The sequence below is a fragment of the Neopelma chrysocephalum genome, unplaced genomic scaffold (assembly GCF_003984885.1).
Source record: "Neopelma chrysocephalum unplaced genomic scaffold, ASM398488v2 Primary Assembly neopelma1_84, whole genome shotgun sequence".
Lineage (NCBI taxonomy): Eukaryota > Metazoa > Chordata > Aves > Passeriformes > Pipridae > Neopelma > Neopelma chrysocephalum.
The window spans coordinates 11634509-11659059 of NW_020897746.1; the positions used below are offsets into that span (position 1 = coordinate 11634509).

The following is a 24551-nucleotide window of genomic DNA, read 5'->3' on the forward strand; positions in this document are numbered from 1 at the left end:
TGGGCTGCTCCATCCCTGGCTGGGCTGGGCTGCTCCATCCCTGGCTGGGCTGGGATGTTCCATCCCTGGCTGGGCTGGGATGCTCCATCCCTGGCTGGGCTGGGATGTTCCATCCCTGGCTGGGCTGGGATGCTCAGCGCTACCCACAGCAGCTTCTCCTTCCTCTCTCCTCCTGCCATACAGGCAGCGGCTGCTGTTGGTGCCATTCCAGGGCTTTCTGCTGGAATCGTTTGAGGTATTTTGGGATGTACATTCCTGCAAATTAATTGACAGGCTGAGATACCAGATGAGGAAGCAAAATCGTCTTCTCTGTTATTTCGGTAGTTATTGAGATTACAGTTGTTTTGAACCTCTAATAAACCAGTCTGAAGGCAGCTCTCCCCTTCACTCTGATCACACGTGGATGCTCCAGGCATCCTTGTCTCTCCCCGACTAGACAAGATTGAATTTCTATCGGGTAGAAAGGAGCACAGGAGTGTGGGATCCCTTTTCATGTTCCATGATGCACTGTGGATGTGCCCCCCCTCTCCCTGCCGGGCACAGCGTGTCCTGCTCAGAAGCTGAACCTGGTTCTTCTCCTTTGAGCTTCCTGGGCAGGGTGGCTCTGGAGCTCAGTCCCTGCTGCCCTCTCACCTGGGGCCAAGGGCTGAGAGGTTGGATCCTGAGCGGGAGGAAAGGGACTCAGAGGGTTTCCTTGATGGGAAAAGCTGGTTTCTCCCAGTGTTTGGCTGCTGGTTTTCCCAGGCGTGGAAGGAAAGGTGCTCCCGTGGGCCCTGCCAGGCTGCCCGCATTCCCCTTGGTAAAAAAAGAAAAAAAGGCTCTTGGAATCTGGGCTGGTGCTGCTGTGGGGATGTGAAATGCTGCCCCAGGGATGGGGATGGTGACTGCTGAGCCCCTGCTAGTTCTGTCCCCTCCTGGCTGTGCCACAGTGCCCAGTGTGCCCCTCTGTGCTGAGCTCTGCCTGGGCAGGAGATGGGGGGAAATAGGATTTACATGTATAAGAGATCCTGGACTCGGTGGAGTTCGAGTGGAACCGCTGCTGCTCCCTCTGGGCAATCTGATGGATCCAGGTTTTCTGAAACTGGGAATCTGGGCAGTGGCCCGAGAGCTGTAATCTGCCAAAATCATCTGGAGGGATCTGTGAGCAGGGTGTGCATCCAGGGAAACAGAGCAAGTGGAGCTGAGGAAGCCACCGCAACTGGAATTTATGGAAGTGATAAAACAACTTTTGACAACAGGCTCAGCTCCTGGCAGCTCCTCTGCAGCAAGAGAGAATATTTTCCTCCTGTTGGATCGATAAACAATTAATTCTAAAGCAGAAGCTGGAGCAAAAGGGAGAGTTTTCCAGGCTTCTAAACTCTTAATCAAGCTCAGGGTGAAACATAGATGTGAGAATCTGAGACCTGCTGATAAAATCTTGACCTTGATAACGGGTTCCTCAGTTCCTGGACCATGGATGATACTTCCTTGGCTGAATAAATCCTCTTGTAAATATAGAGCTTGTTCCCAGATATTTATGCTGCCAAAGTATTTAATGTAGCTTTACTTAATAATCTGCTTCAAAATGCTGAATTTCCCCCCCACATTTTAATTGAATTCTAATTTCCATTCAGAATCAGCTTAAATTAAATGAGTTTAAAAACATAGTAAATAATGCTTATAATTCACTAACTCTTACCATAAGCTGTGAAAATAAAGACTCCAAATAACCCTTTAAAGCTGCTCGTGGTGCAGCCCTCTCTGTAGTGAAAAACCTGGCATCCTTTGGCTAAATGTGATGGTTTTGGGATTGGTGCCCAGCTGGGCTCAGGAGCTCTCAGTGCTGTGTTCTTTGGGGCTCAGGCTGTACGGGGGCAGGATAGGGGAGTTGGGGGGTCACAGCACTGCTGTCCCTTGTCTCCAGGTTTGGGAGGCCCCTGGTCACTGCTGACAAACCTTCAGCTCTGGCAGATCCTCCAGAAGCCTTTGCTGCTGTGGCTCCTGGAAATGGGGTTTTTAATGGGGGTTTGGCTCACTGATGGATGTGTGCTCTCAGGCTGTGGGTACACACAAGCATGATCTGTTTGTGGGCTGGGAGGGTCTTTTTGCTCTCTGGGAGTTATTAGAGCTGTCCAAGAGTGTGTTTTGCAGGGGGATTAGGGATCTCTCCGAACCTGTGCTTCAGGTTCTGGGCAGTGAAGGCATCTCTGCTGCTGGGCTGTAGCAGGCACTGAGGGCCAAGTGCTGCTGGGGGCAGGCACTGCTTTGGCTGCTTTCTGACTCAGGGATGGTGACCCCCAAGGACAGGGTGTCACTGCCCTGGTGCCCGAGTCCCTCTCTGGAGGGGTCAGGGCTCCACGTGCAGGAGTTCAGTGGTGGATGGTGCTGGAGAACATCACCCTGCACCGAGGGGTCCCCGGGCAGCCCAGGGCAACTCTGCAGCCCCCCGGCTCCAGCCCCAGGAAATGGGATGCTGCCATGGGCAGTGCCATGGCGAGGAGCAGTGTGCTGCATGGCACAGTGTGCCAGCAGCACTGGTGGGGCTCTCCCTGCCTGCAGTGTTTGGGGTGCAGCCACCTGATGAGCCCTGAGCAGGCAGGTGCTGCCCAGGAAGGCTCTCACCAGCAGATCCCCCTGGGAAGGTGCTTCATGGACTGTGCAAATCCCAGCATGGAGAGGGGCTGAAATTGTTCCACACGTAGCCAGGGTTTTTTTAAATAAAGCTCTCTCCAGTATATTGCAGGAGTAATTAGGAATCCTGAGCTGGTTGGATCTCAATCTTTATAGCAACACAGCTGATAAAGCATGATTCAGGGACCTCGTTAGCTTTTTTTAAAGAAGTTTTTATTTAACTTCCGTGAAGTTGCCATGGTTACCCCTGTGCATGGCTTCCCTGCCTCTCCTGCCTTGAGTGCAGCTGCCAGTGCTGAGAATTAAACATCTACATTTGGAGCAGGCACGGCCTCCCCCTGCCACCATCCTGGGTTCCAGGAGCCTTATCCCTTTGCCCACCCTGGAAAAGGCATTTTCAGCCTCTGTGCTTGAGCTGTTTGACCCAGTCTGGGTTTTCCAAGAGCTTTCCTCCGATGCAGGCAGGGAAGGGGCTGCTCAGTTGGTGCCATTGGTGCCGGGTGAACTGGCTCAGCAGCACGTGGGATTCCTGGGATGTGCCGTGGTTGTGCACTGCTGTGCACGGGCACAGCCTGTGATGCTGCCACTGCAGGACACAAAGCTCCTGGGGGGCACAGGAGGCTCCTGGTCTGCCTGCCCAGCCCCGGTGGGGTGGGAAGGGTGATGGGAGGCACTGGGAGCAGGGACCAGCACCCCAAGTCCCATCTCACACTGTGGTTTGGCTGACAGGGCCTCGCTGTCCAGGAGCCAGTGAAGGCAGAGGGTTTGGTGAGTACCAAACCAGTCCCCTGCTGATGCAGCACCTGGAGGCCACGGCTGCAGGCACAGGGAGCTGAGGTGGGGTATGAGATCAGCCCATTTCCATGATGATGGCCATGGCATAAGGCACTGACAGAGATGGTTTGTGAGGATGTGCCTTGAGCCAGGCAAACCCCAGAGCCTGGGGAGCCAGGGAGGAGCAGCGACCCCCCAGCCCAGCCCAGTGCTGGGTGCTGGAGAGATTCTGGAGCCTCCAGAAGGGACAATGGGCATTCAAGAAGCTATTGGATGGGAAGGTGAAGCTGTGCTGCCTCCTGCCAGTGCAGGGCTGTGATCTCTGCTGGCAGGAGCACCAGGGCTGCCGGTGCTTGGCGCTGCTGCTGCTGTGCTGCTTCCCGGCCCCGCTTCCCATCCCCGCGGTGCCGGGCAGGTACCGAGGACCCTGTGCTGGGCTGGCAGTGGTGGCCATCTCTCCGGGCAGGGCTGGACTCTGTCCTCATTCTGTCAAAGTTTTGTCAAGTTTCCCCCCCCCCCCGGCTCCTTTTGGCGTTTTCAGCAGCGGAGGGTGGGAGGGTGCGTGGGAAGTGGAGCCGCATCAGAAATAATCCTGCGCGTCCGGGGTGCGAGCGGCGCTGTGGGGCGGCTCCGCTCCCCCGGCCCCGCCGGCTGCTCACCGCGGCCACAGCGGCCCCGGCGTGGAGGAAGCTGCTTTTACTGGTTGTCTCCCCTGCCTTCCTCCTCCTCCATTCCTTTATTTCTCTTTTCCCTTCTCCGTTTTCCTTCCCGATGAAAGATATTCTTGCAGTGTCAAGGCAATGTGACCTGGTTCTGTAATAAAGAGGAGGCTTATTAGAATTAAAGCCCAACAGTGTTAAAAAAGCAATCTTTGCAAGATTGAGGCCATGAGGGAATTGTAAATTCTCAGCAAAGACCTCATTTAAAGACTGGGATGAAAACACATGCGCACGCACACACCGAGGCTTGGCACTGCGAGGGCACGTCTGGTTTGAAGAGAATTTGGGGAAGGACGAGGGATTGGAGCAGTGCTCGGGTCCTCGTGGCTTTGCCTGGGATCCTCCCGCTGGAGAGGCACGTTGGTGGCTGCGCTGGCTCAGCGAAGATCCCTCGAGTTTGGGTTTGTTTTCCTTGTTCCTCTGGGGACACCCTCCGCACAGCCCCCCCCTCTCCTGCATCCCCACTCAGCTCAGCCCCTCCCGGCGCGGCCGCCCACCCGCCGCGAGGTGGGAGCGATGGCAGCCGGTGAGTCAGGGCTGCCCGGGCTCCCCGGGGGCTCCCCGGGGGCTCCCCGGTTCAGCGCGGGGCTCCCCGGCTGCTCCCGCAGAGCTTCCCCGCGGGGTGCTAGGGGTGCTGGGTCGGTGCTGGGTCGGTGCCGGAGCCGGTGGGGAGAGCCGGGATGGGGTGTCCCTCCCTGGGGCGAGCTGTGCCGGCTCCTTGACCCCCCTGTTCCGGCTCTGGTGGTGTGTGCTGTGTGCCGGGGGTGCCCCCGCACAGGCGGGCAGGGCTGGAAGCGGCTCCCGGTGCCCCGCAGGGCAGGCGGTGCCGTGGCGTGGCCGCGGCTTTGGCCTCATCCTGCACAGAGTGCTTTTGCCTCCCACATGACCTCTCAGTGGTGCCCAGGGAGCAGCCAAGTGTGCTGCGGTGCTGGGGAGAGGGGCTGCAGTGGGCAGCGGGTGAAGGGACCCCACTCCTTCCTCTCCCTCCTCTCCCTCCTGTTTTCTCCGTGGCCGTGGGGAGCGAGCTCGGAGCGGCGGAGCTGTCGGCGGAGGAGCGGTCCCCCCGGTCCCCGCGGTGGTCTGTTGTCGTGATTTGCTGTTATCTGTGTAATTAGAGAGCCGGCTCTCCTGGCGGGGGCTCCGCGGCCGCTCCGGCTCTGAGTGCTGCGCTCACCTGCGGTGCGGTGGAATGAGCAGATCTCGAGCAGCAGAGGGAGGGCTGCTGACACGTGAGTGTTCCACAGCTCGCGGCCTGAGGTCGGGCTGCGGGAGCCTGTGCTGTCCAGCCGAGGGGAGGGGGCTGCTGGGGACACACGGGCTCCTGCTCAGCGATGCCCGAGGTCAGCGGGGGCTCTCGGTGATGCGGATGCTGAGAGCCAGTGGAGCCAACTGGCCTGAGCCTGGTGCTCCAGGGAAAGAGCTGCCACCTCCGTGGGTTTGTGCCCTGGTGCCCGTGGCTGAGGCTCCCCCACTGCCAGGTCACCACGAGCCCTTCTGCTGGGGCACCTCAGCCCCGGCTGTGCCACGGGGACAAACACACTGCCAGGGTCCCGCCAATGGGACATCAAAGGGTGTTTGCTCCCAGGTCTCACTCAGGTGTGGGGGGACAGGCAGGGCACGAGGTGGCTGTGCTGTGCTCTTGGGGTGGATGGTTCAGCTGTCACCTTTGCTGTCCCTCCTGCTCCAGGATATTTATAGTGAGCCAGAGCTGTGCCCAGCTCCGCTGCCCTGCGCTGCTGCTCCTCTGCATCTTGCAGAGGGGTCTCTTAGAGGGTTCCTTCCTGAGGGGATCGGAGCAGATTCCTGCCCTGCTGCCTGTGGCCCAGAGGCCAGGCAAGAGCTGATGCTGCCACCTCTCCCTAACGCACTGTTAATTTAATGTCTCGTCCAGGAGCCTTTCCTGCAGGATAAATGGCCTTTCCTTCCAGAGCCTGCGTGAGTTACTCTGACGTTTTGCTCCTGAGTAGATGTGTGTAGAGGAGCTGGGTATTGGATTGGTGAGAGACAAGAGAAGCAATCTCTGGGAGGCCATCAATTTGGATTAGGCTTTGTGGGCTGGGATGGAGGGTAATCACCATCCTTCATTTCGGAGAGGTAAGAAACAAGTCAGCTTCTTTATGGATCATTATAGCTGCAGCAAGAATTGCTTCCACCTTGGCCGTGGCACAGATCCCTGCTGGGTGCAGAGGGTGGAGGAGGGTGTAAAGCCGAAAGAAGGAGCTGGCTGTGGCTTTGGAAGTATGAGCCAGACTCTGGCCTTGCTGTGGAGCTGGGTGTTGCCTCCATGTTCCTTCCTGGATGAGATGGCTCTGCCAGGGGTGCTGTATCCCTGCCTCCTCCCACCGTGGGTGGTGGGTGCCTGAGTGGGAGTCAAAGGAGCAAATGCTCCCTACTCCCCAGGAAATGGGGTTTGGATCTGTCTGGAGGTGAGATCACATCCGTTCCCCCTGTGGTGCCTCTGACCTCGGATGGGCTTCCTCCAGTTGTGCCTGCTGGTGCAGACTCCTTGGTGGGTGTTGGAGTTGCTTGTTGACCAGACCTCAGTATCATCCCCTGGCACATCACCGTGACAGGGGGACCGGCTGCTGCCCAGCTCCATTGGCACCACATTCCCCTGTCCCAGCCCTGGTGCAAGGCCTGGCCATTGCCTGGCTCTGCTGGCACGACATCCCCCTGTCCCAGCCCTGGCAAGGGCACTGTTGGCACAGCATCGTGCCATCCCAGCTTCGGTGAGGGGCTCAGCCACTGCCCGGCCCTGTTGGCACCGTGTCCCTGTCCCAGCCTGCCATGGCAGGAGTTGCAGCATTCCCGGCCCCCGACAGCAGCTCCCAGGCATCCTCCTCCCGCTGTCCCAGGCATCCTCCTCCCGCTGTCCCAGGCATCCTCCTCCCGCCGCCCGCGCCCGCCCACGCGGCAGCGATGAAAGGCTCAGGCCGTAAACAGGGGGGAGGAGGAGGGAGGGGATGGAAATGGGGCAGCGGCCGAGGTGGGGGAGCGCGGGTGTGGAGCTGAACCAGCCGAGCCAGTGGGGCTGGTGCTGCTGCCACCGGCTGCGGCGGGAGCTGCTCGAGGCCAGCAGGGAGGAGAGATTCACTTTGGCCTCGCCGAGCGGAGGCCTCCCCTCCCTCCCTTTTGTTTGTACTTTTCTTTTCTTTTTTTTCTTTTTTTTTTTTTTATATCTGAGTGCTTCATTTTCCAGAAGCTGTCATTTTACATAAACCTCTCAGCGAGGTATATCCATTCCCACTGCCAAAATCTCCATATCAAACACTTGTAACACGGCGCTGAACTGACAGCCCTGCCTGTACACGCTCCGTGCCTTTACAAAGGGCTGCTGCGTCGGGGAAGGATATAAATACACGCGTTGGGATGACACGCAGAGCTCGCCCTGCCCTGCTGTCTCGCTGCCCAGTTTAGATTCATCTGCAGCCTCGGCACAGGCACCTGCAGCCCTCCCGGTGGCACCAGAGCACCCCCAGCCCTGCGGGCAGCCCCAGCTCTGGGGTGGGCGGTGGGATGCGGGTGGGCAGCTGCTGTGCCAACAGCACTGCTGCCGCAGTGGGCACGGGGCTGGGGTGCTGCGTGCGTCGAGCCGTGGGTTTGGGGGGGCAGGAGACCCTTGGCAGCGATTCCTGCAGCTCCCGTGCGTGGGAAGCCTTTGCTGGAGCCCGGGAGCTGAGCGCTGGCTGCAGTGGGTTTGCCCAGGTGCGGGCAGGATGCTCCTGCCTGTCAGGTGAGGGGCTGAGGTGCCAGTGGAGCGCAGGGGGACCGCAGGGCCCCAGAGTAACTCACACACTGTGATGCGGCAGGAGTGGAGCTGCTTGGCCCGAAACTCTCTCCTTGCCTTAAATCCCTTTCAATGGGAACAGGGACAGAACACGTTAAGCGATCCAACTGCTTCCTTTTCAAAGGAAATTATTTTCTTCTGGATGAAATTCAAATCCAACCCCAAATCCCTGTTTCTTTGTAAAGGAGAAGGAAGGAAATGCAAAACCCGCTCCCCACCCCCCAAGTCTATCAGTCTTGCATCTGATGAGCAGCACCATTCCTGCACGTCCTGGGATTCCCTCCCTCCTCGTTGCAGAGACGTGGCTGATGGCGTTGTCGCGCTGGCTGTGAGCGTCGGCTGTTCCCCAGGATGGGATGTGCTTATCCAGGGAGGCACTGGGATGCTGGAGCAAGTTGCAGGGGAGGGGGCTCTTCTTGAGCACTGAGAGCTCCAGTGGTCTCTCACTCCCGTGGGGCCACCACGGTCCTTGTACCCCTGGCCCTGCCGTACCTGTCACTTGTAATGCTGCACTTGGCCGTTTCTGTCGCTCTTCCAGGTGGGGACCACAGCGTGGGAAAGATGAGAATTTTTTTTTTTTTAATGTAATACCATCAAAATGGTTTTTAATTGAGTTCATTTTGGCAAGTTTGATGATAAATTTTTCAGCGCTTCAGCTGGGAGAGGCAGGTCTGTGCTCGGCTCCTTCGCTTCCTGCGCCAGGGAAGTTCCAGGACCTGAGATGTTTGTGGGCTGTGGCTGTTTCCATCCTCTGAGATCTCTGTCCCTAGCTGAGGGGATGGTGACACACATATGGGGAAGTGTTTTGTGTGTGTCCCCAAAGCTCCCATTCCCCCCAGGCTGGTGCTGCTGGGGGATGCAGTGGTGCTCTGGGTCAGACCTCTGGAGACCCCAGCCTGGCCAGGGCTGCTGGTGGAGGGTTTGCCGTGACTCCCAACTGGGGAGGGGGCACAGGGGGTGATGTGCAGTGGTCCTGTCGCCCCAGCTGTGTGTGGGAAGGGCACACTTGCAGCCAGACATGTCAGGGTGCCCAGGTGGAGCAGTGGGTGGGCAGCCTCTGCCCTGCCTTGTGCTGCAGCTCCTTCCAGATGGGATAAATCAGCCTTTCCCAGGGACCCGTGAGCAATCTGCCACCAGCGTGGCCTTGGGTCCCTGGGGAGACACAGCCTTCCACAGGCAGGGAGCCACGGGTGAGGGCAGCAGCGGTGCCAGCTGTGGTGGCATCTGCTGCTTTCACTGGCAGAGGGCACAGACCCCAAGGTTTATGTCCCCAAACTGCTCTTCACAGCAGAAAGAAGTGCACCGGGCTGGTGATGCTCCTGGCAGCACCACTGTGCAGCTGGCAGCTGCCAGGGGCTGTGCCATCCCCGAGGGGCTGCTGCACCCATGAGGTGCCCGCTGTGGGCTTGGGCAGCCCCCACAGCTGAGGCCTGGGATTCCCTTTTCCCATGATGGAGGGAACCATCCTGGCCAGGCCCCTGGTTCCGGCACATGGCTCAGCCCAGAGCCCCGTGGTTGCCCTGAGGGAGAGGTGACCGTCCATCCGTCCATCCCGGTGCTGCAGCCAGCCCTTGGCAGCCTGGGCAGGGCCTCTCCAGCACTGCCAGGACCTGCTCCTGGGTTGCTGCCTTCTCTCCCCCTGCCAGGGGCAGCTGCTGCTGCTGAGCACAGCCGGGGGCAGCCCCCGGTGCCAGCTGTCTCCGGGTACCTTTTCCTCTTCCCCACTTTGTGTGTTCCTGTGTGGGAACTGGCGTGGGAGGGCAGGAGAGCACAGGCTGAAGCTGGGCAGGGGGTTGGCTGGGCTGTGAGCACCAGAGGGAGGTTGTGGAGGGAGGGAGGTTGTGCTTCACCAGCAAAGTTTCCTCCCGTTCATCATCCTGGGCAAAGGGAAGTTGGGGTATGTGCTGATTAACTCCCTCCTCCTGAAGTGCCACAGCGAGGTAAAATATGAGCAACCGCGTTCTTTGACTTAAAACTTAATTAAAACTATCTATGAAAAACGTGAGACCCCAGGCTTAATAAAACCTGATAAAATTATACTAATACACTTCAATTTCAATCCAAGGCTTCCTGATGGAAGAGCGTGAGAGGCTGAGCCTGTAACTAGATTAGAAACACCTCCTATGCAATATTTATGGTGCTGTCCTGCTTGAGATGCATGGCTGCCGAGGAAGGCTCTGACACCGTGATGAAGAGGAGTTGTCAGCCCAGCTTATGTGTAAATAGGGGAGAGGACGAGATTGTACAGGCTCTGCCTCGTGGGGGGAGAGCGACTTGGGCAGAGGGTGAGCTCATGGAGGGAGGGAGGGAGGGATTCTGCTCCCCCATTCTGCTGTGCCCTGGGGGTGCCCCCATATCCTGAGGATGTCTCTGTGCCCAGCACTGCCAGGAGTGCTGCCTGTGGCTCTGGTGGCCCAGCAGTCGTGAGCCAGGGCGAAGGGAGACGTGGCCTCTGTCCGTGGGCTCCTGACAGCTGCCAGTGGCTGTGGCCACTGCACCTTTCCAGGTGATTTATTGAGCGAGGTGCAGCGTGGTGTATTAGAGGCTCAGAGCCAGTGACAGGGGAAAACAAGCTGGTTTGTTCTGTGTGCCAGCCCCCCCCGCCGAGCTGCTGGGGGGGATTCCCTGGTGGGCTGCCTCTGCTCCAGGCAGAAATCAGCACGAGCAGCCAGTCCCCCACACGGTTACCCCAGGCAGGTTCCCTCTGGCACAATTTGGAGCATCCTCACTGCTGGAGCTGCCTGCTCAGCCTTTCCCTGCTGGCCCAAACCCCCAGAATGTCACTTTTGGGTGGAAACGCCCAGGGTTTGTGTCTGTGGAGGGATTAGTGCCCAGGGAAGTGGCACTCGGTGCTGTTTGGTGGTGTCTGGGGTCTCCAGAGGGGCTCGGTGTGGCACAGTCAGTGCGGTGCCACCTCGCCCCAGTGCCACTGGAGGCAGCTCGGGCAGACTGCTAATGCAGAGCATAAATCCTGCTGGAGACAGGGGAGGTCAGAGCAGGGAGGCAGGAGCAGTAAAGCATCGCGGGCAGAGCGGCTCCGTCCTTCCAGGAGAGCTCGGGGGCTCATTCCAGAGCACAGGAAAATGGGTGGTTGCCTGTTTCATGGGAATTACAGAGCAGAGGGGAGATGGGTGTTGACAGGTTGCAGGGATGGGGGTCTGTGGGGGGACACAGCAGGTTTTGGGGGCCAAGCCCACAGTGATGTGTGTGCACCTCGAGCCGTGGCCCTGAGTCTGTGCTGATGCAGCCAGTGGGGTGAGGACCCTTCTGCTGCCTTGGGTGCCTTGGGGGATGCCCAAACCCCTCGGGACTGCCCAGTTCCATCTCAGAGGAGGCCAATGTGCAGCCTGTGTTTGGACAGGATGCTGAGCGTGGAGGGGCCAGAGTTGTTGGGGCTGGGGGTGCAGCCGAGTGCTGGGGGGCTGCTGGGACCCAGCACTGCCCAGGGACTGGTGCCCATCTCCTGCAGCCCCCCCGCTGTTCCCCCCTCTCCTGTCCCTTCCAGGTGAGCGGGCACGGTCCCCCCGGAGCGCTGACGTGTACTGGTGCTTCTCCAAGGCTGGAGCAGCAATTCCAGCAGCCAGCGGCCTGGCATGACCCCGGGAGCTGGGAGAGGGGGGGTGAGGCAGGCACTGAGCTGGCAGGGAGCCCCTTACCAGGCAGGAGGGGACTCGGCGGGCAGCAGCGACAGCTCTGCTACCCACAAGCTCCCCATCCCCTTGCCCTCTCTCCAAATCCCTGGGGAACTGGAAGTAAGGGCAGAGCAAAAGGCAGAGGGTGCTCTGGTGCCCGTCCATGCCCCTTCCCTGCACTCCTCCTTGCCCAGGCTGTGCCCGGCTTTGCCCTTCGTGCTGCCCCTGTCCCAGCCCGCGGGGCTGCACTGCTCCCTGCTCCTGCTCCCTGCTCCCTGCTCCTGCTCCCTGCTCCTGCTCCCTGCTCCTGCTCCCTGCTCCAGGAGCTGTATTTTCAGAGACTGTGGGGGATGTCGTGTGTGTAAATTTAGCGCTGCCTTGTTAGTGCTTCTCAGGCTAATTCGGAGTGAAATGCTTTAGCAGCGGTGGGCTGATTCTATCAGGAGAACAAGAACTAATTAAATTCACTCTGACCATCAAGCAGTAAATTATTTATACCCAGACAGATGCAATCTAATCTGTAGCGTCCTGCCCCACTGAACCTGCAGCCTCCTTGACTCGGGGTGAGGAGCAGATCAGGGGGTAGAGGGAGGCTGGGGGTGCAGAGCAGGGGCAGCAAATTAGTTTTCCCTTCTGGTGCCAGTGCTGCAGTGGGACCCCTCCACCAGCACCACAGTCCCTGGTCCTGCCTGGGGAGCTCCAGGGCATGGGGGCCTGCAGGGCCAGTGCCTGGCTCAGCTCAGGGCAGGTACAAACCGTTCTCATCTCTGCAGGAATTTATTTTTTGGTGATCTGACCCGGTGCCTGATTAGATCATTCCTGCCACGCAGTGGAACGGGAGCTTTCACTGCTTACAAGCTGCAGTTCGCTCTAATTGCAATTGAGCCGAGGTCCCTCTTCTCTCCAATTGAAAGGGAAGAGTGAAAAATCATTTGCTGATCCTTTGGGGGTTGTAAAGGATTCTGGCAGCCTGGGAAACAGCTCTGCTTGGGGCTGGGAAAATGGTGTGATAAAAATGATCTGGCTGTTATTTATGTTAGAGGGACAGAAGGAAGGAATTCCGGAGCAGCCAGGACAGAGCATCATGGGGACAGTTCTTGTCGCCTTGGGAACAGAGATCCTCCATCCCGTCCTGGGGTGGGCACGGTGTTGGGAGGGCTGGTTTGACCAGAAAGAACTTGGGTCCATTCAGGGCAAGAGCCTCCGGAAATGTGTTGGGGTCACTGATGGGTGCCCACGGGGCTGGGCACGGTGGGCAGTGCTGGGTTTGGGTGTTCTCCAGCCACAGCTCCCCAGCGGGCAGGAGCATCCAGGCAGGATGCCTGGGAGCTGCCCCGTGGGGAGCGGGATGGCTCCTTGGAGCTGGTTTTGGGCTCTCCTTGCATTTATCAAGGTGTTTAGGGATGAATCAGCTGTAACCAGTCTGTGCCCATGTGGGCTGAGCTCCTCTGGGCTGGAGCACTGCTTGGGCTGCCCCACAATTCCTCCCAGGAGGAGGCAGCACGGGCAGGCTCCAGGAGCACTGAGGCGCTTGGAACCGATCTCTTCCACAGCACATTCATTTTTCCATAATCCCAGGGGTAAGGGCTCCGATGTCAGATGTTGTGAAGGCCCAGCAGTGGCCCAGGGGAGCTGGCAGTGTGCTCAGCCCCGCTCTGCTCCAGCTGCGCCGCAGTTTGGGGACAGTCGAGCCCAACTGGTGTTTGCATTTGCACCGGTGATTAATCTCCGTAGCAGGGGAGGGAACTCCTGTTATGAATCAGACTCATAACTCCCAGCACACATATTTCCAAAGCCCCGCTGAACTATTAATCCTCCCGGCTCCCCGGGGTATGGAGGATGGAGGGGGAAATGTCACCTTGTGGCAGGAGAGCTGTGATAGGCAGACAAGGCAGCAGCTCCGTCTTGGAGATGGCTTATGGTCTCCAGATCCCTCTGATGGACCATGTGGCCTCACAATTGATTTAAAAAGGAGAAAAAAAAAAAAAGGCAACTGCTTCACTCTGGCTTTGCTGCTGCTGAGAGGACAGATTTGCCTGCTGGCAGCGCTGCCATTAACTGGATGAGCTATTCAAGTGTGGGTTATGGATTTGGGATCAGCCTCACTGTGCTGGAGCAGACACACGGTGCTGAGCCCAGATGGATGTGTGGCCCAGGATGGGGCCCGGAGGGAGCGGACACACTCTTTCTGGGAAGGCAGAAGGTGGGATGGAGGAGCCCTCACCAGGAGCAGATAACCTTGGAAGGGCGAGAAGCTCCTCCAAACTCCAGCTGGGTCCCTTCTAGCTGTGTGAGGGCGATCCATTGTGGGGGACACGTGCTGCAGTCCCCGGCAGCAGAAGGGCTGCAAGTGCAGCACGGGAAGGGAGGTGGGAATTGGGTACCAGGAGGTGCCTTCTGCTGGGAGGGAGGAATTGGGAATTTCCCGGCAGCTCTGGGAGAGGAGCCACGCTTGGCTTGAACCTTTCAGAGTCTGGGAACAGCTTCCAGGCTGCAAATATCCCTTTTCAGCCCCAAAGTTGCCACAAGAATCCTCGCTGCTCCTGCGGGCAGCCAGCACACGTGGCCCTGGCACCCGTGGCGATGCTGTGGCAGCGCGGGAGCGAGCTGGACCCGCCGGCAGCTGGCGAGGAGGGAACTGGGTTTTTGGTTTTGGCTCCCAAGGATCACTTGGACGTGGAGCACCAGCAGATGAAGCAGTCAGGAGTTGCTCCCGGCGGGGTGGGATGTGCTTGCTCAGGATGTGCCTGCAGTCCCAGCACTGCTGTCTCCTGCCTCCCCAGCGGGTCTGGCCCAGCAGTGCAGGAAACACAAGCATTTGGATATTTTTTATTTTTATTTTCCGTTTTTGCCATGGTTCCGCAGCCCCTTCGTTGCACTCCTTGTTAAGCTGTTAAATCACTCCATTTATTTAGCACGAGCATTGCTGAGAGCTCATTTTTATCTTGGTGAAAACCAGACTTGCTCATGGGCACATAATGAAATTGTATAAATATACCCTTAGCTGGGAATCTAATTTATTTTTCCTGTTCATTACGGGGTAGAAGGCCATTATGAGATGTAGAACTTTTTTTTTCCTAGTGCTGGAATTGAAGGGCTGTTGCGGGCGCTTTTTATACTGATGATTTCGCCCTGATTCAATTTGAAGCTGGTTAGACCTCAAATACTGGAGCATAATTGACAGAGATGGGTGTGGGTTGCCATGCTAATGTCCTGGCTGTGGCTCTGTGGCAGCACCAGGCCAAGGCTGATTGGGATCCGTGTCCAGGGGAGCGTGGCCGGGATGGGGCAGGAGTGAGGCTGAGCCCCCTGGGACCCCCCCGAGCTGGGATCAGTGGGGAGCAGCAGTGGCCCAGCCCCGGGGCAGCAGGACACGAGTCCGTCCCTTTGTCCATCAGCGGGATTGATTTTTGACGGTATTGATACTGCTATAAAGTCCTGTTTATGGAGCTATAATTAAGCGGGGGCCATTTAGCCGGCAGTGTTAAGTGCTGAGCAGATTTATGGCACAGCAGAGCCTTCGGCGGGGTTATATTTCAGCACGAGGCACACCAGGTTTTTATGTGTTCTGCGATTGTGTTCGTGTGACAGTGATTAGTATAATGGGGGTTTCCGGGGTCGTGTTGCCAAGCTGAGGAAACAGCAATTACAGGCCGCTGCAGTATCAACTTAATTGCATCCATTTGCAAGCGACACGGGCTGGGTGAGCGGGAGCAGCTGGCAGGGCGAGCCCTGGCACCCCGTGTCCACTGGCCCCAGCCTGCCCCCAGCACCCTGGTGGGTGGGATCCACGGCTCCATCGCCACACAGAGCAAAGGGCATCTCCTGTCCAGGCGCCAGGACACGCTCAGCTCGAGCAAAAGCAGCACTGCCGGGATGCTGGTGGGTTCAGGGTGCCCGCTGCTTGGGGGATGACGTGGGAGAGCCCATGGGAATCTGCTTCTCGAGGAGCTGGTGGTGCTTCACTGGCATGGCCAGGGGCTGGTGATCGCCCCATGTCTCAGCCTTGCTCGTGTGTGTCTCGTGCTGCGGGTGAGCAGTGGTGTGGCCATCCGGCTGCTGGTGCCCTGGGTGCTCCCATGGCTCGTCCCTGTGTCTCGGGGATGGGCAGGCCAAGCTCTGCAGCAGAGGGGAGCAGGGGGTGAAGCAATCCAAGGGCGAAAGTGCCAGTGGTAGATTTGCAGCAGTGCAATTAGAGCTCACCTTGGCGTGCACTTGGCAGCCTTTCCTTTGAACTCTCTCCCCCAACGGCTTTCCTGAGATCTGGAGATTTACTGGCTCAGCCCTCCACCATCCTGATAAGGCACAGGGAGGTTTTGCAGAGTGGTTATAGATACCCAGGGAAGGCTGGGAGCAAGCCTCTCCTGAGCATCGGGAACTCCTGTGCCCTCCCCTGGGCAGGCCCCATCCTTTAGCAGGACTTGGAGATCTGGGGATGGTGCAGGCAGGGCCCGTGGGTGCTGGGGCTGGCCAGCACCTCGTACCAGCACTGTGCCATCCATCAGCACCCCTGCAGCAGCTGGAGGGGGGCATCTCTGTGGGAGCCAGGCAGGGTGCAGATGCGTGTCCTGCTGCAGAACACTGGTCGCTTGGCTACCGACCTGGAAGCAGTGGAGCATCATGTGAGGTCATGGATGCATTGCCCCAAGTGCATCAAGGATCACAAGATCCCATCTCTCTTCCGAGCGGAGCTGGGGCTGGGAGAGGGCATCTTCCTTGCTCTTGCCCTTGCTGTGTGCACTTTCCCAATTCGCTGCGGGAATCAGATGGGCTTTTGCCGACTAAGAGGTGTTAAACAGCTCTAAATACTCTTCACGCTGCAATATCTCCACCACAGCGTTTAATCGAGTGCCACAGAAATGCCTATAAATAAATGGAATGCGCCTGTGCCAGTTCCCTCCCACGGCATCTCGGAGCTCACAAGAAAGTCAGCAAGAGGCTTGTGCTTGGGCTGCAGCTCCTGCCCTCCCTTCCCCATTCCTACCCTTTTCTTTTTTCCCCCATCTGAGAGTGAGTGGATCCAGCCCTGGAGTCCGGGGACGTTGAGCTGCTCGGCAGTGATGCCGTCCTGCTGGGATGCAGCTGCAGGAGTGAGGGTGGAGCAGCAGCCCAGTCCTGGGCTGCAGGGCCCATGGGGACAGGACTGGGAAGCTCCTTGCAGTTGTCCCCCCATTGTCCCACATCCCGCGGCAGGTGCTCAGGCCGGGCCCTGCAGCTGTCCCAGCACAGCCAGGAGCAAACCCAGGTGTGAGGAATGAGCAGCGGGGAGGGTACGAGGCGTTTCAAGGCTGTTTATGCTGCTCCTGCATCTGTATGTGAGTCCAGATTCCTTTGTGATTGGAGATCTGCATACACCAAACCAGATGGATTTCCCACCAGGCTGCCTTAAATCTCCAGCATCTCAGCCTTGAGTCAAAGCAGACAAAATGTGTGTGTGGGGCTTTAGCTGTTGCAAAAGGCACTTTATCTGTTACTTTTGAGCTGCTGCTGCACGACACTGCCTCCTGGGAAACACTGCGAAATTCGTTCCGTGTTCCCTTCCCGGAGCCTTTATTAGAGAGAACAAACAGGCTTAAGGAGAGGGAGGAGCAGGCAGCGGGCGCTCCTTGGCCGTGCCGGTGCTCCTGGGCTGTGCCAGGTGCTCCTCGACGTCCTTGTGGCCGCAGGGCAGGGGGGAGCGCTGGCAGCGCGCACGGGGCTGTCCCCTTTGTCACCTCCTGGCCGGGATGCTCCGTGTGCCCGGGCGGGCGCCGGGGAGGCTGTGGGGGTCCCTGGGACACCCCTGTGCCGGCGCCCTCTCTCCAACGGAGCCTTGGGGGCCTCGCTGAGCATCCTCAGCCAAACGACATCCCCTAAATAGGCTCCTCAGCCTGTCAGTTGACTGCCTCTTCAGCGCTGATGAGCCACTCTTGTGTTACTATTTAAAATCCTAATTGCTTTAATCAGCTCGCCTTTAGCCACCGGAGCCAGCGAGTCCAGGGGCTGAGAGCGCTCCCGCTCCCCTTCCCCCGCAGCCCCCGCGCTCCCCAGCGCAGCCGGGCCGGGCACCACCCGCATCCCCGCGTTTGATCCCGCGGGCACCCCGCATCCCCGCGGCCCTGCGCGGGCACATGCCGGTGGCAGGGCTGGTGGGACAGCGCCGGGGCGGCTGCAGAGCTGAGCGCAGGTCCCCTGGGCAGGGAGAGGACAAGGACTTTAACGGATGAGGAGAGGAGCTGCTGTAACTGCTGAAAATGCCAGCACTTTAATGAGCTGGGAATTCCCGCGTCGTCCTCTCCCCGCGCTCGCCTTTATCGCCACGAATTCCCTTCCAGGGTAAAAGCAGCCCCCTCCCGGGTTCGGTGCCCGCCAGCCCCCTCCTGCCTCCAGCTTGACTCCTCCGAGCGCGGCCTCGGGGTGTTCCTCCACCCTGCGCGGGTGCGGGGGCGCGGGGCAGAGCTCTCCCGGGGCTGCGCTCGCAGCCAGCCTCGCTGGGATGGTGGGAGATGCCGGATTAAAATAGCGCGGCGCTTCCCTGGCAAGGGAGGCTTGCGGCAAAGACACCCAAGCGGCTGCGGCGGCGCGGAGGAGGACGAGGAGGAGGATGATGCTGATCGGCGCCTGACACCGGCTGCGCTGGGCAGGGCAGAAGATACAAAGACCCAAATTTGTGAGTGCGGTGGTGCCGCCGAGGGTCCCCTCCCTACATCGTTGCCCCTCTCCGGTTCCCCTCGGAGGTGCGCGGCACCGGGGGATCCCCGGGGCCGGTTCCCTTCCTCAGCACGAGGCTTTGTGTCGGCGGGCAGCCCGGCTGGGCCGGAGCGACCTGGCAGAGGAGGGCCAGGGATGCCGGGGTGCTGAGCGCTGGCAGGGTCCGCAGCCCGGGAGGAAAGGAGCAGGAACCTGCCCGCTGCGGCCGGCGGTGCCCACCTCCCCGCCGGGGCTGGCGGGCTCTCTGCTGTGGCTCCTCCGCTGCTGCCAAGCCTGGCAGCAGGGAAGGCGTTTGCCAGGGGCCGGTGCTGGCACCCCGAGTGCGAGCGCCAGTTCTCGTGGGCCGGCTGCCCCTCGCCTTCTGTCGCGCCGTAACTCAACTTCTTTGGGGCACCACGACCCACCCACAGCCCCGGTCCCTGTCCCACTGCGTCCGTGGCTGCCCCACCTCCTGGCCTCCCTCTTCTCCCCGTGCTGGGTTTGGGGGCAGAGCCGTGTCCCTGACTGTCCCTCAGGGCCCGGTGCCCCCCTCGCTGCTCTCTGTGCCGCGGCAGCCTGCCCGCCACCGGCATTCCCAGTGATGGATGGGTGACATGCGGCAGCAGCCCCGGGGCTGTATTGTCCCAGAATATCCCTGGATGAGCAGAAAACCTCATACAGGGGATTGTTCAACTCACAGCAGCCTTCCTGGGGAGTGAGGACATCTCTGCATTTATTCAAGGACGTCCCTTCTCAATTAAATCCCGGCATGGGCTAAACAAACGGGCTGCTGAGATCAAAGGGGTTTTTTTTCCACTCTTTTTTTATTTTTCCAAATTGTTGAAAGGATGCAGTGGAAGCAGCACGGTGTGTTTGGCTTTCACATGCCTGGTGGGGAGGAGAAACTGCCATTAAATTCCCATAAAGGCATTTCCCTGCGCTAATGTGGGACTGGAGGAGTTTATAAATGGTGGCCATGGGGTGATGGCACTGGGTGGCTGTGGTGGCCACGGGCTAGTGCAGAGGAGGGGGATTACCCTTGGTGTGGAATTGCCCATCGGAGTGGGAGTGCCTGTTGTTGTTGGATTGCCTGAGGTTTGGTGTTGGATTGCCCATTAGTGTGGAATCCACAGAATCACAGAATATTCGGAGTTGGAAGGGACACAAGGGAGTTGGAAGCATCATCAAGCCCAGCTCTTAAATCAGTGAGTGGCCCATACAGGGATCAAACCCAACCCCTTGGTGTTATGCACACCGTGTTCTGACCAGCTGAGCTGATCTCAGGGTCCAGTTGCCCATCGGTGCAGGTTGTCTGTGTGGCCAGTCAGGCACCTGGGAGGCTCAGCCCCTGCCTGGCCACGTGCTGGGGCTTCAGCCTTGGGCTCCTCAGGGATTGATGGTGTCGTTAAAGCTTCAAACTGGCCCGGAGCCGGTCGTGCTGCCGGCTGGGATTTATGGTGGAATCTGCCTCGGTGAAGGTTTTATCGCCGCTGTTAAGGAGCCCAGCGTGTGCCAGGGGGGGCCAGGCAGGGAGGGTCTGCTCTCCTGATCATTGCTAGTGATGGGGGTCACCTTCCTGGGGACCCTCGGGTGGGACAGTGCCAGGGGGGATGTGATGGGATGCTGCAGCTGTGCGGGACAGCCATCCCTGTGCCCGTGCCAGCAGCACCGTGGCACTGTGCTCTGTGGGAGCCCCACGGGGTCAGCCCTCCCTGCAGTTGGATGGCCTTTGTGGGGCTGCAGTGCCCTTCAGCCATGCAAAGCCCCAGGGCCTGGCTTTGTCCTGGTCTGCACCGCTGCCCACCCCAGGTCTGACCTCCTCCCGCTCCCTCTGCCATGGATCCGTCATTTAAGAAATCGATCCCTTTGCCACCAGCCCTGTCTCCTTTTCCTTTTAAATGGTGTCACTCTGCTATTTCCTGGCCTCTCTAATAGATTTTTATATAATCACTACAGTGCACTTTTAAAGACCGATAGATCACGTTCATTGCTTTTCCCCGTGATTAATTTCCCATAATAGTCCTCTGTAACACCAAGGCAAAGAGAGGAGAGCAAAGAAAACCCCCACATTATCCACTTTGTGCTCCGAGTATAAATGAATTAGATTTAATTTTTGTTTAATTGTTTCCATAGCTCAGCCTCTGCTAACTTTGCAGGATAATTTATTTTGCGGTCTTGGGGAAAAGAAGTGAAGAAGGTTCCTGTGCTGTGCTCTGCCCGCGGCAGCCGTTAATTACAGCTGATTGCCTTCCCTGCCTGGGATGGTGGAGCCACGGTGGGCTCTGGCTGGAGGGTCCTGGCACACCCCGGGGCCCTGGCAGGTGGGCAGCACAGGGTCTGGGGAAGGGCCGAGCTGGGGATGTGGGATGTTCTCACGTGTCTTCACATCCGAACAGTGCAAGGTTTGAGTGGTGTGCTCTTCTCCCTCCACAGGGGCCTTGGCTTCTGGGAATAGTGTCCTATGTCCCCTGCCTGGTGCCTGGACAGTGGGGAGAGGAGGCTCTGGGAATCACCTCGCGACATCCAGCATCCTCCCCGCTGCCAGCCCCCAGCCACTGGAGCCGGGTCCATCCTGCCCCAGCAGAGCAGCAGGGACAGAGCCACCGTGTCCTCCTCCAGTTCACCCATTAATCACTGACTGCAGGGGCATCGAGCCCTGCTTAAAATGCACCGGCAGTGCCGAGGTGAGAGTAGCAGCTCGAGAGAGCCACGGCTAATCTGCTCCCTCGGAGACGGGCTACCTTCGGCCTGTTAATCAGTTGCAGTAATTACAATCCAACTTTACATGTGGAATGTTAATTAAAGGACGGGACACGGGGACCTGCAGCCTGGCAGCAAGTGCTGTGCCTGGTGGTGAGGGGTCAGGGGGCCTGGGGGCCATGGGGCACCCCCTGTGCCCCCGGCTCATCTGCTGCTCCCTGCAGCTGGAGCTGGGGCTGGGCGTGGAGATGGGGGCAGGGGCTGAGGTGATGCCAGGCACTGTCCAGGGTGACGCCAGGCAGGGGACCAGCAGGCTGTTGGCACTGTCTTTACTTTATGGTTCCTGGATGGTGGCTGCTGCTTGCCTCTAAAATTGCTTTGCTGATGTGCACAGATGGATGGATTGGTTGGGAAGTGGGATGTTGTAGCTGGAGCTCCACTGCCCTCTCTGCTTCCTGCCCTGGCCCTGATCTCCCCATAACTCCTCCCCACCCCCGGTGTCCCTGAGCCTCCCTTTCTCCGGGTTGAGCACCCACTTCCCTCCCACTGTATCTCTGTCCCACGCTCCAGCCTCCAACCATCACTGTGGCCTTCTGCCAGACTCCAGTATATCAGTCCCACCTGCACTGGGGGGCCCAAAGCTGGACACTGGATCTAGATGTGGCCTTGTGGGGGGCAATGGCAGGGCTGGCCAGTCATGGTGCTGGCCTGTCCCCCGGTCCAGGCAACATGTTCCTACCTGGCTGCCCATGGGCAGCTCAGCTCTGGGGATGGGGCTCAGTCCCTGCTGTACCCATCCTCCTCACTGGGGAGCAGACCCTCACTCCATCCCTCGCAGGGTGCCGGTGCCAGGAGCTGGCATGGAGCAGCTGGAGCCCGGGGTGCTGCCTGGATCCTGCAGGCAGAGCCCCAATACCTGTTGAGTCCCTGCCTGGTCCCTGTCCTGTCCCTGCCTGGTCCCTGTCCTGTCCCTGCCTGGTCTGTGCCTGTGCTGTGACACTTTGAGCAGCACTGTGTGACCGACACCGCAGTTGTCCCTTCCCTGTCCCCAAGGAACATGCACCGTGCAATCAGCCTGCGGCCCCTCCGGCTCTGCATTGGTGTCCTTGGCTGCACTTGCCTTGCCCGGGGGGCAGGGGAGCCCTGGGGGGCCGGGGCTGCTGAGAGGACCCTGTGGGTGCCCGCGGTGGCTGAGCCCCGGGTGCAAGGCGAGAGCAGACGCCGGCTGAGCCCCCGCTGAGCTGGAGGTGGTGGGTGCTCCTCGCCCGTCCCTGCGGAGGGTGCAGGTGTTTTTTGGAGGAGGGGTGGTGGGGAGAGCCTGCCTGGCAGCTGGCGGAGGTGGGGACCGGCCCCAGTGCAGCTGGGGGAGTCATTAAAACCCCGGTCAGCAGCGTTGGAGCCGCGCTGAGCAATCTGCCTGGGCGTCAGTGCCCTGGATTATTGCTGCGAGCAGCTGAAGGAGAGCAGAGAAGAGGTGTGAGCTGAGAGGAATGACAAAGAGGGGAAGGAGAGGAAGAAGCCCTGGAGGAGGAGGAGGGGGAGGCTGGATCAGTGCCGCAGGCAGTGCAGGGTGCTCCAGCAGTGATGCTCTGCTGTCCCAGCAGCCACCTGGTCCTTGTATGTGGTGTCTCAGTGCGTGTCCCGTTGGTCCTGGGGTGCAGCCCATCCCTTGGCAGCCCCCTCCCTGCAGTCCCTGGGGCCGCCGGGCTCCTCTCTTGGGCTCCTTTCTTGTGTGGCTTTTGTTTTCCCCACAGAGAGGTGGAGTTCCTGGGTCGCTCAGATTCCACTGTCGCTTTCCCCTGGGATCTTAAAACCAGGTTCACTAAAGCTCTTCTGTCTCTTGGGCCGTGCTGGCCGTAAATCTGGGGATGTTTCACCGGGCGCTGGGCTCCTGCCAGTCTTCAGATGATCCGGCTTCTTGAAATAAGGAATGCTTCTCCTGGCATTTCTAGCTCCCTCCCATCCCCGGCGGCGTTGGAAAGGGCAGGGGGGAGGACGATGCGTGCGCTGCGGCAGCGGCTCCGAAGGCAGCGCCGGGAGCTGTGGTGTGGCCGGGAGGGCCGGTGAGGGGCAGAGCCTGGCACGTGCCGGTCCCGGTGCTTGGGTGGGTCCTGGAGGTGCCGTCGTCCTGCCCGCCCGTCCTGGCACCTTCACTGCTGAGGAGCCTCGAATGGCATCATGGATGGTGCACTGAGGTAAGGGGACAAGGGGCTGACGCTTCCCGGAGAGCCGTGCCAGGCTGGCTGCCCTCCCAATGCCATGGCAGAGCTGGGCACCACAGCTGGGGATGGGCCTGGTTTGCCAGAGTAGCCGATGACCTGGGGAGGAGCTGTGCTGGTGGTCGGTGTTTCTCCAAGAGGAGCCACGTTGTGTTGATTTGTTCTCCAGGTTTGGGACGAAGGACTCCTGGAGCAGGACGGAGTTTATGGGTGTGGCTGGAGCCTTGGGAGCCCGCTGTGTGTGTGCAGGCAGGGAGAGGGCAGGGGTGCAGGCAGGGGTGCAGGCAGGGTTCCGTGGCAGGCAGGCTGCCAAAATCAGGAATGACAGCAGGGACCTTGTGTGGCTGTGCTAGTTTTGGCCTTTCCCTGCCATATGCCAGGGCACAATGTGGTGCCAGCCATCAGTGTGGGAGCTGGGGAGTCTGCAGAACAGGGCAAAGCAGGGGTTTTGCTGCCAGGCAGGGCAGGTCTCCTCTCTCTTGCCTCTTGGATCCTCTGTGTGGTAGCATTTTGGCCCTTTGGTACTGTCCATCCTCTGCCATGACCCCTGGCACAGGACGTGTCACTGCCTGTCCCCACTCACTGTGTCCTGCGGTGCCCTGAGCAGCCCCTGCTCCAAGCTCCACACATGATGTTTCATCTTTCTGCTCTGTTCTCCCAAGGGATCCCATGTATGCTTGGGAGTTCTGGACCAGAAGCACCAAATTTGTCTTTCCAGTTCATCCAGCTTTCTTTGCATTTCAAATAGCTGCTCCCAGGGAACTGCCCAGAGCAGCAGCTGCTGGCAGGGTGGCCTGGAATAGTGAGGAAGAGCCCACTGTGGGTCCACTGCTGTCCCTTACACTGTGTGGATCCGCTGTTGCCTCTGGTTGAGGCCCCCAGCTCTTTTCTTCCCATCTTGTTGCTCCTTGGATCTGGTCTGTGGTCTCTCTCCCGCCTGGTCCTGAGGTACCGTTCACAGCCGTATTTTGATCACACAGGAGGTGGCTCCTGGAGGCCACAGTGCTGGTCCCAGAGCTTCTGCCAACACAGATCCCACCTCGGGATACCTTCATCCATCCTTCTGTGCTAGAAAGTGCTGGCATTTCTCCATGCAGCTACTTCCTCCTGGCAAAGCCCCAGCTGGATCACAGGGAGAGACACATCGAGGCTCTCTCCATTCTTCCTCCGTGTGCTCCCTGGCTGGTGGCAGGGTCCCTCCTCCTTTGGGAGGTGAAGCAGCCCCTTCCTGCAGCAGCACCAGCTGCTTTCCCTGCAGTTCAGGTTTTCCCATCTCATTCATTTTAGGGATTAATTAAAGTGTTTCCCCTCCCTCCTTCCCTCTCCCCCGTTCCATACAGCTGCCCGTGGATTTTAGGGTCGTGCTTGTTTACACCAGTTATATTTAAATTAATGGGTGTTTTTTTTAGGAAAAACAGCAGAAATCCTGTAAAAACAAATG

The 24551-nt window shown here is 59.1% G+C and overlaps 1 protein-coding gene across 9 annotated transcripts in view; it reads left to right on the plus strand.

Moving 5' to 3' along the window:
• Positions 1 to 24551, plus strand: part of RBFOX3 (RNA binding fox-1 homolog 3) — a 129038-nt gene that overhangs the window by 31491 nt on the left and 72996 nt on the right. The window contains exon 1 of one of the 9 annotated variants that reach the window (XM_027691364.1): positions 18153 to 18171. The exons of the other annotated variants lie outside the window; for them this stretch is intronic. The gene's annotated coding sequence lies outside the window, so the exon portion shown is untranslated. Of the gene's footprint in view, positions 1 to 18152; positions 18172 to 24551 lie in introns of those variants that run through there. 9 annotated transcript variants of the gene reach the window in all.